Source organism: Cucurbita pepo, chromosome 10 (genome assembly GCF_057944985.1).
Source record: "Cucurbita pepo subsp. pepo isolate OVF chromosome 10, ASM5794498v1, whole genome shotgun sequence".
NCBI lineage: Eukaryota > Viridiplantae > Streptophyta > Magnoliopsida > Cucurbitales > Cucurbitaceae > Cucurbita > Cucurbita pepo.
In genome coordinates this window covers 14,051,702-14,059,313 of record NC_141807.1, presented here as the reverse complement: position 1 = coordinate 14,059,313, position 7,612 = coordinate 14,051,702, and the positions used below count along the sequence as shown (strand labels likewise).

Sequence of the window (7,612 nt, the reverse complement as noted above, 5' to 3'; positions counted from 1 at the left end):
AAATATTATTATAAGCGAATTTCATAAGGGGTAGGTACTTCACATGTCTTCCAATATTTGCTTGAGCATTTTTGTTTGACCATCTTTTTATGGGTGGAATATCGTACTATAACTGCGTACCCAATGCCTTTTGTTAAAATTTCCAGAAGGGAGATTTAAATCTGGCATCTCGGTCTAATACTATTGCCTTTTGTTGAATTTTAAGAAGTGTACCCAATACCTTTACTGATGAATATTCATTTTTAATGTTAGCAAGAGTAGCTTAGTTGGGAGATTGTTAGACTGAAGATTTGAAGGTCACACTTGTTTTATCCACGTTCACGTTCACCGCACCTGTTTCAATTTGCATAACCTGACTATTCAATAAAAAATTAGTCATTATTTCTTTTTAAAATCTCAATGAATCAGCGAAAATATCTTTACCGATAAATTTTCATTTCTAATGATTGCGGGGGTAGCTCAGTTGGGAGAGCGTCAGACTGAAGATCTGAAGGTCACGTGTTCGATCCACGTTCACCGCACTTGGTTCACGTTGCATAATTTGAATATTCTTTTTAAAATTAGTGATTATTTATGTTTAAAATATAATGAATTAGTGGAAATACGGTCACGTTTTTTATCCAACTGGTATAGGTTGACTAAGTTGCAGTTGCATAACTTGACTATGGAATCTAAAACATGTTATTTGGGATCACTTAGTTGCGATTATAACACCTTATAGTTTAGTTGATTATTATTTCTTTTTAAAATATAATGAATTAGTGGAAATAGCTCTACTTATGAATTTTTATTTTTATCGTTAGCAGGGATAGCTCAGTTGGGAGAGTGTCAAACTACAGATTTGAAGGTGACGTGTTTGTTTAATCTCCACGTTCACCGCACCTGTTTCCATTTGCATAAGCTGACTATTCAATAAAAATTTAGTTATTATTTATTTTTAAAATTTCAATAAATAATGAATTAGCAGAAATACCTTTACTTATGATTTTTTTTTTCAAATATTAGCGAAGATAACTCGGTTTCACCGCACCTGATTCACGTCACATAACTTGACTCCTAACTATTCAATTTAAAATTAGTGATTATTTCTTTTTAAAATATCAATGAATTAGCTAAATACCTTACTAATGAGTTTTCATTTTTAATGTTAGTGGGGATAGCTTAGTTGGGAGAGCGTCACTGTAGATCTCAAGGTTACGTGTTCGAGTTGAAGGAAGTGTCATAAGGCTAACTTTTTTTCAATTTTATTTGATTTTATTCAATTTTATTTGATTTTATTTCAATTTTGTCAAACTCACTCAGGTACTCATCTCAATCATTTGAGCCTTGTTGGCCTTCAATAACAATCATTTCAGCCTTGTTGGCGTTCAATAAGAGAGACCTGTAACTATTCAACTGGATTATCAAATTAACAATTTGAATCAAATAAAGTGACATTAACCATTTGAATCACCTCAACCCCACTTGTTGAACTTGACCAAATGTCTATAACACTAACAAAGGTACAAAGTAACACAAACAAAGGTACAAAGTAACACTAACAAAGGTACAAAGTAACACAAACAAAGGTACAAAGTAACACTAACAAAGGTACAAAGTTCATAAAAGTCTTTTTAATCTAAAATACCATTGAACTTGATCATTATAGTGCCTCTCAAACGTAGGTAAAGTTTAAATTCGGGTCTCCTTGTCAAACTCACTCGGGTGCTCATCTAAACCATGATGGCGTTCAACAAGAGAGACCTCGAAAATAGCCGGATTATCGCATTAACCATTTGAATCACCTCAACCCCACTCGTTGAAATTGAAACAAATATCTATAACATAACACTAACATAGGTACGATGTCCATAAAAATCTTTTTAATCTGAGATACTATTGAACTTGACCATTAAAGTTCCCCTCAAAATGAGGTAAAGTTTAAATATAATTGGTGACAAAAGATGAAACTATAAAATAAAAAGAAATAAGAAAATAATATTCAATTTTAGAGAATCAAACCAGAATCTCCTAGGTGAAAGCCAAATATCCAAACCGTTGGACAACAATGAATTTTTGGTGTAGTTGTCCAAGTCTTTTGTCTAATCGCTAAAGAGTTTTACTATGATGTTTTAGGTAATGTCTAACTCTTCGACACGTCGTTTCATGTGTGTGATAGAGTTCTCATAGTTACCGCAACGTTTCGAGCTATTTGATCGTGTGGCTGTTTCTTCAAAAGGGTCAACATCAAACGTCAGGTCTTTGATTGGCAACCCATCCAGAGGAGCGTCGATTGCATCGATTCCATCAACAGTCTTCCCATGAGTTTATGGTGCATGACCCATTTTTTATACCATTCACCTTCGAGCGCCAACATAGTTTTGCATCGTCCATGAGATGCATTGCGACCAACGTAACTCTTAGGTCCTATGAGCAAGTTCCAGTAACCTTCAAGTATTGTTCTACGTCAAAAATAAAGCTTTTTAATTCCTTAGCATCCCGATTTCCATTTAAGGGGTTGTGTTCTTGGATTTTAAGTTTGTTAAGCCCACATGAACTTGGCTTGAGGTATGGTTCTCTACTGCCAAACTTGTCAAACTCACTCGGGTGCTCATCTCAACCATGATGTCGTTCAACAAGAGAGACCTCGAAAACGACTGGATTATCCCATTAACCATTTGAATCACCTGCTCATCTCAACCATGATGTCGTTCAACAAGAGAGACCTCGAAAATGACTGAATTATCGCATTAACCATTTGAAATTGAACAAAATATCTATAACATAACTCGAACAAAGTTACGAAGTTCATAAAAGTCTTTTTAATCTAAGATAGAAACTGTAAAATAAAATGAAATAAGAAAATTATATTCCATTGCCGGGAATCGAACCCAGGTCTCCTGGGTGAAAGCCAGATATCCTAACCGCTGGACGACAATGGATTTTTGGTGTAGATGTCCTGAAGTATTTTGTCAGATCGCTGAAGAGTTTTAGCATGATCTTTTGCTTAATGTCTAACTCTTCTACACGTCCTTCCCTGTGTGTGTTAGAGTTCTTATGGCTACCGCAAAGTTTCGAGCTGTTCGATTGTGTAACTCTTTCTTCAAAAGAGTCAACATCAAACATCAGGTCTTTAATTGGCAACCCATCAAGGGGAGCGTCGATTGCATCGATTCCATCAACGGTCTTCCCATGAGTTTATGGTGCATGACCCATTTTTTATATCATCCACCTTCGAGCGCCACCGTCCATGAGATGCATTGTGGCCAATGTAACTCTTAGGTCCTATGAGCAAGTTCCTGTAACCTTCAAGTATTGTTCTACGTCAAAAATAAAGTTTTTTAATTCGTTAGCATCCCAGTTCCCATTTAAGGGTTTCTATTTTTGGATTTTCAGTTTGTGAAGCCCAACATGAGCTTGGCTTGGGGTGTGGTTCTCTACGACCCTCCTTATCAAACTCACTCTGGTGCTCATCTCAGTCATCTCAGCCATGATGGCGTTCAACAAAAGAGACCTTGAAAATGACCGGATTATCACATTAACCATTTGAATGACCTCAACCTCACTTGTTGAAATTGAACCAAATATCTATGACATAACACTATTAAAGGTTCAAAGTTCATAAAAGTCTTTTTAATCTAAGATACTATTGAACTTGACCATTATAGTGCCTCTCAAACCAAGTTCATAAAAGTCTTTTAAATTTAAGATACTATTGAACTCATCCATTATAGTGCTTCTCAAACCTAGGTAAAGTTTAAATATAATTGGTGACAAAAGATGAAACTATAAAATAAAAGAAATAAGAAAATAAAATTTCATTGTCGAGAATCAAACTCAGGTCTCCTCGATGAAAGCCAGATCTTCTGTGTAATGTCTAACTCTTCGACACGTTTTTTTATGTGTGTGATAGAGTTCTCAGAGCTACCGCCACGTTTCTTGTTGTTCGATCCTGTGGCTCTTTCTTCAAAAGAGTCAACATCAAACATTAGGTCTTTGGTTGGAAACCCATCCAGGGGAGCGCTGATTGCTTCAATTCCATCAATGGTCTTCCCACGATTTTTTTGTGCATGACCAGTTTTTTATACAATTCACCTTCAAGCGCCACCATAGTTTTGCATCGTCCATGAGATGCATCGTGGCCAATTTAACTCTCAGGTCCTCTCAGCAAGTTCTTATAGTCTTGAAGTGTAATATCAAAACATATTAACGTATTTGATATTTTAAATATTAAAATAATTGATGTGTATCATAAACTTAAATAAAAATATATATTAGAAATTTGAATGAGATTCATATTAGTTAAACATATATTATGATATTCTACGACATTTTAATATTATTTAAATAAGATATTATATCTTAATGTATTAGGTATTCAAATATATAATTTGACAAAAATTATCACAAGTTCACTTTAAATAGAACCCTAGGGTTAAGTAAAAAGCATCAAACACTAAATACTGTGACATTTTAGGTGATATTCTGCCGAGGAAGCTGATAAAGTCTTCAAAGAGCATGTGGTCATGTCTGACATTTTAGGTTAACAACATGGTGAAAAGAAACCAGAAATTCTGATACTGGTAATTAACTACAAACCTTTGACTAAGGTTTTAGAATAAATAAGATATCCAATCCAAAACAAAAGTGATTTGATAAAAAGAATTTAGAGTCAAATGTTTTTATAAAATTCGACATGAAATTGGGATAACATAAAATTCTAATTTCCTAAAATGACAAATATAAAATAGCATTTATGTCCAATTTAGAAAATATGAGAGGAACGTCATGCCATTTAGGCTAAAAAAATGCTCCATCCGAATTTCAGAAGATTATGAATGATATTTTCAATCCTTTCAAAAAAATTCGATAGTTTATATTGATGATGTGTTGATATTTTCTAAAACCATTAAGGTCAACACTTTAAACATCTACATACATTCATTAATGTAATCAAAAGAAAACAACTAGTTGTGTCCATACCCAAAATCAAATAATATCAAACTCAGATCCATTTTTTTGGATTTTAAATTTATTTGAGCCTTATTAAAACCCATCCAATGGTCTTTGTCTCAAACTTTGGTGATGACGTATCCTAGAAAAGCCAACTTCAAAAAAAAAATAGGTTCTCTCAATTACGTGTCTTATATCCTTCAAGATATCAGGCACATTTACAAATTTCTTGATGAGTGTGTTCAAAATAATACAAAGTCTTGATTTGTAAGGGATATATCTACAACAAAAAAAAAAATTCAAATCATTAGTCAAATATACTCTTTGCTTAAGTCTTATTGACCCAAGGACAGATCTCATAATGAAACGTGACGCATCAAATATCGGATATGGAGGTATCTAAAATTGTCAAATAGGACAGAGAATCAATTATCATATTCATTCAAAAGCCTCTAATAATACCATACAAATTACAAAGTAGTAATAAAAAAAAAAGACTATTTCCATTGGAATTTGCCCAAAAATTTTAAAGAAAATTTAATGAACAAAACTATTAAAATGCATTCATAGTCAAATTTAGTTTTAGAAAAAAAAAAGGGAATAATCTTGTTTCAAACAAATTTTTTTTTTCTAGATAGAAGTAAGTTTTTTTTGTGGTTTGATTTTAAAATTCTACCTATAAAAGAAGTTGAAAACACCTTGGAGATTACCTATGGGAGAGTTTCTAACAAAGTCTCTCTTCTCTGTCTTCTCAAACTGATACTACCTATAAAAGAAGTTGAAAACACCTTGTGAAAGTCTCTAAGGATACTGCGATTTCTAGCTTTGCAAAATCCAGTGTTGTTGGTGCTTATCAAAATCGCTGCCAGAATAAAGTTTAACAAGTGGTTCTATGGTGTAGTGGTTAGCACTTTCGACTTTAAATCTAACGACCTGTGTTTAATTCCCGATAGGCAATCCACAAATTTATACAAAATTGGTTCATAGCCGATTCGGTAGGGTCACTTTTGGACCGATAATCTGTAGAAGGGGTCACTAAGGTTGAGATCATACAAAATGGGTTCATAGCTCAATGTTAGAGCATTTGATTGCAGATCAAGAGGTCACCAATTCGAACCTAGTTGGGCCCTTCTATCTTGGATAAAAATTTGTTACACTTTTTGGACCGACACTATGTCTAAGGCGTCACAAATGTTAAAATCCTACAAAATGGATCCATGGCTCAGTGGTAGAGAATTTGACCGATCACCTGTTTGAACTTGGTTGGGCCCTTTTATTTTGGACAAACACTTTTTACACTTTTGGACTGACACTCTATAGAAGGGGTCACTAAGGTTGAAATCATATAAAATGGGTCCATAGCTTAGTGGTAGAGCATTTGACTGCAAATCAAGAGGTCGGACAGACACTTTGTTCGATTTACTCCCGACCATCGAGTGTCTAAAGGAAAAGAAATAAGAATAATTACCGATTCCAAACCTTATTCCAAAGTCCTAGTGTGGTATCCAAGCACCCACTATTCTCGGACAAGAACCAAGAAATCATTAAGAAAATAGTATGGTCTTATCCAAGCACCCACTATGAACATGGTTAAAAACTTAGCACCACTATTCTCAGACAAGAACCAAGAAATCATTAAGAAAATAGTGTGGTCTTACTATATAATATGGTAGAGAAATAAAAAAATGTTACCCTCATTTGTGTGGTGCTGCCATAAGTGATCAATAGAAATATTTTAAGCACTTTTCTCTTGTACTCCTTATAATTTTACCTTTTAAGGTGGTAAATATTTGTGGGTTTTAAGCACTTTTCTCTTGTACTCCTTCTAATTTTACCTTTTAAGGTTGTAAATATTTGTGCACGGGTGACTATTATGATTATCAGTCAACTGAGTAATAGAAATATTTTAAGCACTTTTCTCTTGTACTCCTTATAATTTTACTTTTTAAGGTTGTAAATATTTGTAGGTTTTAAGCACTTTTCTCTTGTACTTCTTATAATTTTACCTTTTAAGGTTGTAAATATTGGTAGGTTTTAAGCACTTTTCTCTTGTACTCCTTATAATTTTACCTTTTAAGGTTGTAAATATTTGTGCACGGGTGACTATTATGATTATCAGTCAACTGAGTTAAGTGGAAATAAATTTTGAAGATGAAATTAAAGTATTAATTCTGATGTCATCTTTACCTGAGTTTTGGGATATTGTTGTTACTAAGATTCAATCTAATGCCATTAGTAATTCACAATGATAATATTCAAAATACTTGACAAAAAAGAATGGTCAACATAAGATATTTGAAACAAATAAATATTTTGTCCTATATCAAATCACTCATTTGAAATTCCTTAATAATAAACCTCAAGTCTTACATCTTTTATAGAGAAAAGTTCCTTAATAGAAGTCTTATTAGATACTTCTAAGCATTTAGAGATCAACTAGACACAAAGCTAAACATTCTAAAAAAAATTAGGGGTTAAACTTTCTGGTTAACGTAATTTAAGAAACTTATGATTTTTATATTCTCAAGAGTTTAATTGAGCTAGGTCGATTCAATTTAGTGGACCCAAGAATTGAACCGAACCAAACCAACTAGTTAGTAACATGATTTAGTGTAAGCATTTTGACACAAAGTAGAAGCAATAATGGAGGGTTTGCAATAATATAGTTTTCACCCCTTGT

The 7,612-nt window shown here is 33.3% G+C and overlaps 2 non-coding genes across 2 annotated transcripts; one reads left to right on the top strand and one right to left on the bottom strand.

Moving 5' to 3' along the window:
• Positions 1-448: 448 nt before the first annotated feature.
• Positions 449-521, top strand: TRNAF-GAA (transfer RNA phenylalanine (anticodon GAA)). Its single transcript has one exon. It is a non-coding gene; the product is annotated as a tRNA-Phe (tRNA).
• Positions 522-2,849: 2,328 nt separating this feature from the next.
• On the bottom strand, positions 2,850-2,921 carry TRNAE-UUC (transfer RNA glutamic acid (anticodon UUC)). Its single transcript has one exon. It is a non-coding gene; the product is annotated as a tRNA-Glu (tRNA).
• Between the last annotated feature and the right edge of the window lie 4,691 nt (positions 2,922-7,612).